Here is a 10,956-nt window from a genome sequence, read left to right on the forward strand (position 1 = left end):
GCTGTTTACCACGTGATCGGCCGTGATGAAGTCACGGCCGATCACAGATGGTCACACCCCGAACGTGCACGGCGCATGCGCGCGATCGCGAGCGCGCTGCGCGTGCACGTCGGTGGCGGCGTGTTCCCCGGGAACACTGCTCATCACCGACGCTGGTAAACAGCCATTGGCCGGCTGTTTACCCACGTGATCGGCTGTGATCCTTTCACAGCCGATCACTAAAATGTAAACAAACCGCGGTAACGGGATGTTACCGGGTTCTCCTTCTCACACACCGATCGTGTGTGAGGAGGAGATTGCGGTAACATCTCGTTACCGCCTACAGTGTACACCAATCACACTGATTGCCCCCCCCCCCAATAAAGAGGACCTGTCACCACCCCTCATAGTACCTGTCAATCACAATCCATCAGAGTACCTGTCACAGTCCATCAGAGTATTTGAGTACCTGTCCTAGCCCATCAGAGTACCCGAGTACCTGTCCTAGCCCATCAGAGTACCCGAGTACCTGTCCCAGCCCATCAGAGTACCCGAGTACCTGTCCCAGCCCATCAGAGTACCCGAGTACCTGTCCCAGCCCATCTCAGTACCCGAGTACCTGTCCCAGCCCATCAGAGTACCCGAGTACCTGTCCCAGCCCATCAGAGTACCCGAGTACCTGTCCCAGCCCATCAGAGTACCCGAGTACCTGTCCCAGCCCATCAGAGTACCCGAGTACCTGTCCCAGCCCATCAGAGTACCCGAGTACCTGTCCCAGCCCATCAGAGTACCCGAGTACCTGTCCCAGCCCATCTCAGTACCCGAGTACCTGTCCCAGCCCATCTCAGTACCCGAGTACTTGTCCCAGCCCATCTCAGTACCCGAGTACCTGTCCCAGCCCATCAGAGTGTGATGGATTAGAACTATAAATTAGTTCTTGGTTATCTGCTGCTATTCCTAATTAAAAGTATAAATGTGCATGCACATTAGAAGTAAACACTCTCTGAGACATGTTCAGCTCGGCTACTTCTAAATACTGATTTATTCGTGGGCGGTGTTAATATTTTATACAGAAAGATACGTCATTACTATGTCAGTCTAATTGGTACATCTTATTGGTTACAATACAAGAGAAATGAAGAAACTTGATGCTTGAAGTTTGGTTGAAGCTGGTTCCCTTATCTCGAATGCATTCTTCTGACGCGTGGGATGTAGGGTATAGACGCCATCTTGGCTCCGAACAGAAAGTCAATCTGTATACTACATAATAAGTAAGGAACATGTATACACATAAGCAAATAGACATTTTCTGATTATCATTATGTACATTGGATTCCTTAACAGTCCCCCCTAAAATGGCTGTTTTCTTCTGTCCCTCATCTAAAGGTCCTACTCACCTGGCCCATTCTCCTCAGCAACTCCTTTTAGGCTGTATATAGAGTTAGGCAGCAACTAGTTCACTACCCCCCTCGATACAGCTGGAGAAGGGCAATCAGGTGCTATCTATCCCTATAACCCTAGAGGATTGTGAGATTTTGGACAGGGAGTGACTGTAGAGGAGGGAAGGGTTTGTCATTCTCCATCATAAGAGGGTCCTCTTCTTCTTGGTGGAGAAATGTAGGTGGGCTGTTGTCTACAGCCTTGCTCATTAACTTCTTTATGAAAGGTAGAATACAGCATACAATTGGGGGGTAAAAGAACCAGGATTATTAGTACCGTTACCCCTATCTGGGCGAGCACCTTCTGCCACCCACTCATCCAGCTAAAATATTGATCCCATGGGTCTGTAATACCGGAGTTCTTCTTCAACTCCAATGACAAATCTTCTAATTTCTTTATAGCTAAAGTTACTTTACCATTTGGGCCGGTATTATCAGGAATGTAGGTGCAACAGGTTCCCGTTTTTTCTATTTTTACAGACACCTCCTTTCTCAGCTAACACCATGTCTAAGGCCATCCGGTTCTGGAATGTCATGTAGGAAGTGGGGGGGTAACTGGCCAGCAATTCCCTGGCTTTGAATTCATCAGGGACCCCCCTTGGGACCCCTATAGCATCTATGTACACATGAGGGTCAAAGCTTCCGGAGAGAGCTGCTCGCTTCCTCCTCTGACTGTGTGCTGGATCAGTGTATGTATCAGGGGTATCTTCTGCTAGGATATGGAGGGGCGTAATCACCTTTTCAGGGCACATTCACCGGTCCAGATACCCTCTAATCTGGTCCTATGTTCCAACCCACTGTCCCTCCCAGGAACCACAATTCTGGCCCCAGTAACTGTCTGTAAAACACACATGTATATCCTTACCATCAGGGATGTCACTGTACCAATGGCATTGCCATGAAAGAGTCAAACGGACAAGGTACTATGTCACAGTAATCAAAGGTAAAGGTGGTCACATGTGTACCTGAAGAGTTGTACCAAAATGTAATTATGTTATCATTTTTTGTTTTTTTTGTTTTTGTGATGACCACCTCCTGGGCCTCCCCCCTAGACCAAACAGAAAAAGGATATGCAGCATGGTCGTCATGAAGTGGGCGGGATCTTGTCCTCGGGGGTGGAGCTTTCTTGCAGTGGGAGGCGTATATTCAGGTATTCTTCCTGGCCAATTCCACTGAGGTGGCTGTGGTCAGCAAAACTTGGAATGGACCATCATATCTGGGTTCAAGAGAATGTTTTCTCACAAATTTCTTTACCAGCCCCCAATCTCCAGGCAGTAGTTGGTGTGTTCCTGTATCTAATTCAGGATCTGGAATGGAAGAAAACACCTGGACATGCATTTGGGTTAATTCTCGTGATAATGCGGTTACATAATTAGTCAACACATCAGATTGCAACTGAAACTGTTGTGGAAAGTGACAGCCAATTCTGGGGGCTGAACCAAACTAAATTTTATAAGGGGGATAGGGCATATTTCCCCCGGGGTGTGTGTCTGACACTGAACAGGGCAGTGGGCAAACTGTCTGGCCGACTCATGTTAGTCTTTTGGGCCATCTTTAACATCCTGTTTTTCTAGTGTCCCTTTCATCCTTTCTACCTTCCCGCTACTTTGAGGGTGGTAAGGGGTGTGTAGAGCCAACTGAACCCCCAGTGCTGCCCTAATCTTTTGTAAGGGTTGCTGTGAAGGCTGGGCCTGATCGCTCTCTATCACCTCTGGGACCTCAAATCTACATACTATCTCACTCAGTAGTTCCTTAGCTGTGGTCCTGGCAGTCATGTCCACCTCCACTAGGGCGTATTCCAATCTGTCACTCCTTTGACATTTGGGAGTGATCAATTTGTATCCTCTGGAAGGGGGTATAAGAGCTTTTGCCAGGTGCTTCTTCTGTGCCTTTTCTGTACATTCTGGGTTACATTTGTTGCAGATAGTGCATGATCTGCAGAAGTTGTTGGTCAATGAAGTAACTCATAAGTTCATAAGAGTCTTTGTCAAGTGGGCAGTTCCATTTCCCCATTGCACCATGGCTGGGTACATACTCCTGGGTAGACAAGGCTTCTTGCTGCACTCGAATAGTCCATCTCTGAGAGTTCCTCCTCTCCGTTTTCCAGCTTTCCTTCTCATCCGGACTTGCTGCTTTCTGTAATTATTTCAGATAAACTCTGTCCACTGGGAGAGTCTGTAGGGTATGCACAGGGTGGTCTTCTTCTACCACCCTGCTGTCCACTTCCCGTGGACCACTGGCTGTCTGTTTGGCAGCTGAATCGGCTAGATTGCCTCGAGCTTCCTTCGAGTTTAGTTTGTCGTGTGCTTTACTTTAGAATAGTCACTTGGGTTGGGAGAAGCAGGGCGTCCATCAAGTCCTTGATGGCTGAGCTATGTTTCACAGATGTTCCTGCAGCCATCAGGAACCCTCTGTCCTTCCAGATAACACCAAAATCATGGGCAACGCTGAAAGCATATCTTGAGTCCGTATGAATGTTGGCTCTTTTTCCCTCTGCCAATTTACATGCTGTAGTAAGTGCTTGCAGCTCTGCCACCTGTGCAGACATCACCGGCGGTAAGGTTTCAGTTTGGAGAACCGAGTTTTCAGTGGTGACCTGGATCCTGCAGGGGTATTTCACTCACGGTGGGGATATGCGTGGTTTCCAGCCGCAGTCGTTCGATGCAGTTATGGGGTGACAAGTCAAGACTCAACTCCTCCTCCTTACCCCCCTCGAGAAGTGGAAGAAGGGTGGTAGGTTTCGGTGTTTGACAACGTAATAGAGTAATGCTGTCTAGAAGGTAGAAACACAGGAGTCTCAAGTGTCTGGCAATGGACAGATGTTTCAGCTGGATCTTGGTGGAGTATGGGAGCAATGTCATGGGGAGCAAGCAGAACGAGGCAGAGTCCGAGAGCCAAGTCCAAAGTTTTGTCAAACAAGGCTTGTGCAGCAAAGACAGCTCGCAGACACGATGGGCCTCCTCTTGCTATCGCATCCAGCCGACAGGAATAATATCCTATAGGGCGTAGGCAGATGCCGTGTGATTGGATGAGTACACCTGTAGCATGTCCCAGATGTTCGGATACAAAGGGCTTGAACGTTTTGTCGTAGTCTGGGAGCCCTAGCGCCAAAGATGGTGTGCTTGAAGGCCTCAAAGTTGGATATTGCTTCAGGAAACATCTGGAAGGGGTCTGATTTCAGGGCATCATACAAAGCTTGCATCAGTAGGGAGCCTTCTGGAATCCATGCTCTGCAATACAAAATTAGTCCAAGGAAGGAATGAAGGGGCTTCTGGCCTTGTGGCAGTGGGATGTCAGAGATTGCTTTCACCCTGTCTTCAGTGAGGTGTCTTGTCCCATGGGACAAGACAGTGTCCAAGAACAATTACAGATGTTGAGCACCACTGCAATTTGGGTTTTGAGGTTTTGCAACCCTGTTTGGCAAGATAGCCCAACTGGCTTTCTGAGGTGACTTCAACAGTGGGTAAGTCAGCTGCACAGTGGAGAAGGTCATCAACATATTGGAGGAGAATCCCTTCCAGGTGATCCTCTTGTTATGTGTCAAGGATGATAGCCGTAGCATTTGCAAACTAGCTTGGAGAGTTCTGTGCCCCTTCTGGCATAACTGCCCAGGTATACTGTTTCTTTTCGTGGGAGAAGGCAAAGAGGTACCTGCAGGAAGGATGCAGGGGTACACTGTAGAATGCATTTGCCAGGTCCACCACAGTGAAGTACTCAGCCATTGGAGGTACAGCTGATAATAAGGTATGTGGATTTGGCACAATTGGGGTGTCCAACACTGTGACTTCGTTAATTGCTCGCAGATCCTGCACCATCCTGTATCTGGCAGGTTCTCCCTTAGGTGTTTTCTTCTTGACAGGAAAAAGAGGTGTATTACATGGTGAGGTACAGGGGATCAAGGCCCCATTCTGGACCAAGGCAGCTACATGTTTTGAGATAGCTTCTGATTGAGCCAACTTAAGTGGGTATTGTGGTTTCCGGGCAATGATGCGCCCTCTTTGAGCTTGACTGAAACTGGTGGCACTTTTAAGTGACCAATGTCTTCCGGGCCTGTGGACCATAGACACGCAGGAATTCTGTCAAGTACTTCTTTTGGTATTGAACTTGGAGTTATTGCTTCATGAAGTGTCATCAGGAGAGGCAGAGAATACAAAGCAGATGAGTCTTCCAAGGATAGGGGAGTATGTAACTTCACCCCCCTATAGGTGTGAAAATGATTGACGCCTGTAGTCTGGACAGCACATCAGCTCCTTGTAGATTCAAGGGACATGTAGAGGACGCCACAAATCTGGTAAGCAAATCAGGAAATGTCCCCACTTGGAGAGGCTCAGTGAGTGGACTGGAGCGGGGCACCCCATCCACTCCCACGCAGGAAACATCAATAGTGGAAAGGAAAGAATTATCAGGCAGATCCTCAGCCCTCAACACACTCCTGGCTGCACTTATGTCAATGAGACAAGTGGTAGGTTTTCCTTGTATAGGTAACGTGACCTTTGCTAGGGGTCCCCCAGTCTCATTTGAGGACACTGTCATAAGGGGTGACACGGGTTTTCTCATTTCCTAGCATGAGTTGGGGCGTGGTGGTGGAGGTTCATGTCCACGTTGCACTTCGCGGGGATCCCTGTCTTGTCTCAGATGTCTTGGGGCTCTGCGTACTCTTCTGATGTGACCCCGCTTCCCACAGTTGTAACAGATGATCTTTTCCCTGGTATTGGGCAGTGGTGGACGAGTGTAGGCGGGATCTTCGTCTTGTGTTACCATGAGGGGCGTTGGTTTTTTTTCCTTTTTGGTTTTCTATCCCTCTGGCCACCAACAGTAAATTGGACAATTTCATTGCGCGATATTCAGGGTGGGCCACCATCAGGCTTTTTCTGATATCCTCTCTGAGTCCTGAGACAAAAGCAGATGATAACATGTGTGTGTGTGTCTTTTCATAGAGGGAGAAGCCCAGATGTTCAAAGGCCTGTATGAGTCTAGCATGATACTTCTCCACAGACTCCCCTTTATCTTGGATTGTGGTGGTCTGATCTGCCAATTTCTCCTTTGCCCAGTCGCGGAGTTGTGCACAGAACTCCAAGCCTGAGGTATAAGAAGTGGCACTTGCCAGGCAGGCATCATTGAAGGCTGTCTGCATGACTGGCCAAAAGACATGTCCTGCTTTAATTTGGCATAGGCTGATCAAGTCTCTCCAGGCAGCTGAGTAAGCTTCTTGTATCTGCACTATCCTGCGGTAGAAGGGCATTGGCTGTTTTTCTGGCAGACTTGTCACTAAGGTTGTTGCTTGTGATGGGGTAAAAGCGACATACATCACCAGTGCCCCTTCTGGTAACCGAGACTGGTGTTGAGGCGGGGGCTGAGAATGGGCACTGTTTCTCATGGTTGTCAGCATATGTTTGAGATCCTCTCGGAACTGTGAGTCCGGAGCCGGATTAGGGGTTAAATCAGCAGGTGGCCTTGCTGCCTGTTGTTGGCCTTCCCACTCGGACGCTTCTTCATCATTAACATATCCGGCCTGTGAAGGTAGTGCTTCCATATTAGGGAAGACAGGTGTGTGGTAGGAACCATCCTGGTTTAAATGGGAAGAACTGGTTATATGCCACGGCTGGGCCTATTGGGTGTACCAAGATGGCCGCCAGCAGGAAGTGCACTGGGCTGTGCCTGAAGCGAGGGCTTGGGTGTACCAAGATGGCCACCTGGGAGTGGTCACAGTGGGTTATGCTCGGGTTGGGGTGGTGAGAAGGGAGTGGGCGTTAGTTGTCCCTCTCCTCCTTCGTTCCAGTTTTTGTATATGGGGGCGGTACAGCCACATGATTATTAACTCTGTGATTCACATACATAGTACAATTTGCATCTTTCTTGATTTCTTCTTCTATCCAACCCTCTTTGCAATGCCCTAGCCGTCCTGAACCATGCTTCTGCCATATCCAATAAGCCGTTATCACACAGACTCTACTTTTTCTTCTTATCAGCACATGCCATTCTTCTGCTTCTTGCAACATCTTCTCTCCTCTTCTAATATCACATTCTAGCATTCCCTTCTCTCTCTCCTTCTCTCTCTCTCCTTCTCTCTCTCTCCTTCTCTCTCTCTCCTTCTCTCTCTCTCCTTCTCTCTCTCTCCTTCTCTCTCTCTCCTTCTCTCTCTCTCCTTCTCTCCTTCTCTCTCTCTCTCTCTCTCTCTCTCTCTCTCTCTCTCTCTCTCTCTCTCTCTCTCTCTCTCTCTCTCTCTCTCTCTCTCTCTCTCAGCGGACGGCTTAAGAGGAGAATACAGGCAACAAAGTGGTTAATACTCCTCTGACTGCTGTCTTATCAAAGAATTCCTAGGGTGGGGGCTCGCATCCCTGCGAGAGATCTGTCTCCTAGCACACTCCTGACTGTTCGAGGGTCAAAACTAGCACATCAGAGGTGGTGTGGAGCAGTGGCTTATGGCCCAACTGATCCTTCAGGTAGCCACTTTCTCTCACTGTCACCCTCTTCGTGTATATCAAACAGTAATGGACAAATACACACAGGACATGACACCTGACACTCTTTGAACTGCAAAGATAGCTCTCGGGAAAAGCTCACCTGAGTCACAAGACTGCCAAATTCCAGCTAGCCTTCTTTCAAACTGCCCTCATTCACAGTTTGAGATAAACCCTCAGGAACGCTTTCCCGAGCAGAACATTCATAGACGGTTGCAAGACTGCCACATCCGCAAGTCTTCTTTCAAACTGCCCTAATTCACATTTTGAGATTAACCCTCAGAGGTCCTACACAGCCAACCTCGAGTAACCCCGTCTATAAATGCCTGCAGAATTCCACCCCACCACCAGAGACAATCTAGGGGTGAGGATGGACACACGCCTGCAGCTGCACTTTCAGTCTGCTAAATTTGCAGCCCTTCAGAATGACAGACACTGAACAGATAATAGTCAGCAGAAAACCATTAGCAGGTTCGTTAAAACGGCTTCAGGCGAGAAATAAGTTACCTGCCTCTGAACAATCGAAAGGAGCCAACAAGACCAAATCAACCAGGCAAACCAGAGAAGTCGTACAAATGGTAAGGATAAATATGCTTACCGTACTGTTAGGGCTGCGCGCTTAACCCCCTTCTCTGATCTGGCCAGCCGTTCAGTCCTGGAATGCGGTCTCCCTTCGATTGTGGCCTGAAAGCCGCCCCACACACGGGCGCCAGTTGTGATGGATTAGAACTATAAATTAGTTCTTGGTTATCTGCTGCTATTCCTAATTAAAAGTATAAATGTGCATGCACATTAGAAGTAAACACTCTCTGAGACATGTTCAGCTCGGCTACTTCTAAATACTGATTTATTCGTGGGCGGTGTTAATATTTTATACAGAAAGATACGTCATTACTATGTCAGTCTAATTGGTACATCTTATTGGTTACAATACAAGAGAAATGAAGAAACTTGATGCTTGAAGTTTGGTTGAAGCTGGTTCCCTTATCTCGAATGCATTCTTCTGACGCGTGGGATGTAGGGTATAGACGCCATCTTGGCTCCGAACAGAAAGTCAATCTGTATACTACATAATAAGTAAGGAACATGTATACACATAAGCAAATAGACATTTTCTGATTATCATTATGTACATTGGATTCCTTAACAAGAGTACCCGAGTACCTGTCCCGGCCCATCAGAGTACCCGAGTACCTGTCCCGGCCCATCAGAGTACCCGAGTACCTGTCCCGGCCCATCAGAGTACCCGAGTACCTGTCCCGGCCCATCAGAGTACCCGAGTACCTGTCCCGGCCCATCAGAGTACCCGAGTACCTGTCACGGCCCATCAGAGTACCCGAGTACCTGTCCCATCAGAGTACCCGAGTACCTGTCCCGGCCCATCAGAGTACCTGTCCCGGCCCATCAGAGTACCCAAGTACCTGTCACGGCACATCAGAGTACCCGAGTACCTGTCACGGCCCATCAGAGTACCCGAGTACCTGTCACGGCCCATCAGAGTACCCGAGTACCTGTCACGGCCCATCAGGGTACCCGAGTACCTGTCACGGCCCATCAGGGTACCCGAGTTCCTGTCACGGCCCATCAGGTTACCCGAGTACCTGTCACGGCCCATCAGGGTACCCGAGTACCTGTCACAGTCCATTAGAGTACCGAGCACCTGTCACAGTCCATTAGAGTACCGAGTACCTGTCACAGTCCATTAGAGTACCGAGTACCTGTCACAGTCCATTAGAGTACCGAGTACCTGTCACAGTCCATTAGAGTACAGAGTACCTGTCACAGTCCATTAGAGTACCCGAGTACCTGTCACCAGGCCATCAGAGTACCCGAGTACCTGTCACCAGGCCATCAGAGTACCCGAGTACCTGTCACCAGGCCATCAGTGTACCCGAGTACCTGTCACCAGGCCATCAGTGTACCCGAGTACCTGTCACCAGGCCATCAGTGTACCCAAGTACTTGTCACCAGGCCATCAGAGTACCCGAGTACCTGTCACCAGGCCATCAGAGTACCCGAGTACCTGTCACCAGGCCATCAGAGTACCCGAGTACCTGTCACCAGGCCATCAGAGTACCCGAGTACCTGTCAACAGGCCATCAGAGTACCCGAGTACCTATCTCCAGCCCATCAGAGTACCCGAGTACCTATTTGCAGCCCATGTCTCATAGAATATACGTTGGGGTGTTTGCTTTCCAAAATGGGGTCATTTTGTGGGTAATTTCACTGTCCTGGTGGTCCAGGACCTTCAAAAGTGTGATGGGTAGGAATGAAATGAGATGTGTCATTTATGCTCCTAGAACGCCTGAACGTACTACTTCAATGTTCGGCCTCTCTATGTGGCCAGGCTGTGTAAAAGTCCTACACATGTGGTATCGCCATACTCAGGAGGAGTAGCAGAATGTATTTTGGGGTGTAATTTTTGCTATATACATGCTATGTGTTAGAAATATCTTATAAATTGACAATTTTGTGTAAAAAAAAAATGTGTTTTAATTTTTTTCCACATATTCCAAAAACTTCTGGAAAAAAATGAACCGTTCAAAAGACTCATTATGCCTCACAGATTATACGTTGGGGTGTTTGCTTTCCAAAATGGGGTCATTTTATGGGAAATTCCATTGTCCTGGTACTCCAGGGCCTTCAAAAGTGTAATAGGTGGTTGAGAAACGAGATGCGTAATTTTTGCTCGTAGAACGTCTGAAGGTACTACATCAATGTTGGTGCTCTGTATGTGGCCAGGCTGTGTAAAAGTCTCACACATGTGGTATCGCCGTACTCGGGAAGAGTAGCAGAATGTATTTTGGGGTGTAATTTGTTGTATACATATGCTGTGTGTGAGAAATAACCTGATAATATGACAATTTAGTAAAAAAAAAAAATAAATAAATAAATCTTCATTTTGCAAAGAATTGTGGGAAAAAATGACAACTTAAAAAAACTCACCATGCTACTTACTTAATACCTTGGGATGTCTACTTTGTAAAAAGGGGTCATTTGGGGGGTATTTGTACTTTCCTGACTTGTTAGTGTCTCAAGAAATGAGATACACCTGATGTACTGAAGGCCTGATCAGA

The 10,956-nt window shown here is 48.0% G+C and overlaps 1 long non-coding RNA gene across 1 annotated transcript; it reads right to left on the reverse strand.

Annotated features, from left to right (window-relative positions):
* Positions 1-992: 992 nt before the first annotated feature.
* On the reverse strand, positions 993-5,872 carry LOC143988914 (uncharacterized). Its single transcript, XR_013276935.1, has 2 exons — positions 5,296-5,872; positions 993-1,902 (listed from the first exon to the last, which is right to left on the reverse strand). It is a non-coding gene; the product is annotated as an uncharacterized LOC143988914 (long non-coding RNA).
* Between the last annotated feature and the right edge of the window lie 5,084 nt (positions 5,873-10,956).

This window comes from Lithobates pipiens, unplaced genomic scaffold (assembly GCF_037356315.1).
Source record: "Lithobates pipiens isolate NorthernLeopardFrog02 unplaced genomic scaffold, aLitPip1_a1.2 Scaffold_18, whole genome shotgun sequence".
In the NCBI taxonomy this organism is placed as follows: Eukaryota; Metazoa; Chordata; class Amphibia; order Anura; family Ranidae; genus Lithobates; species Lithobates pipiens.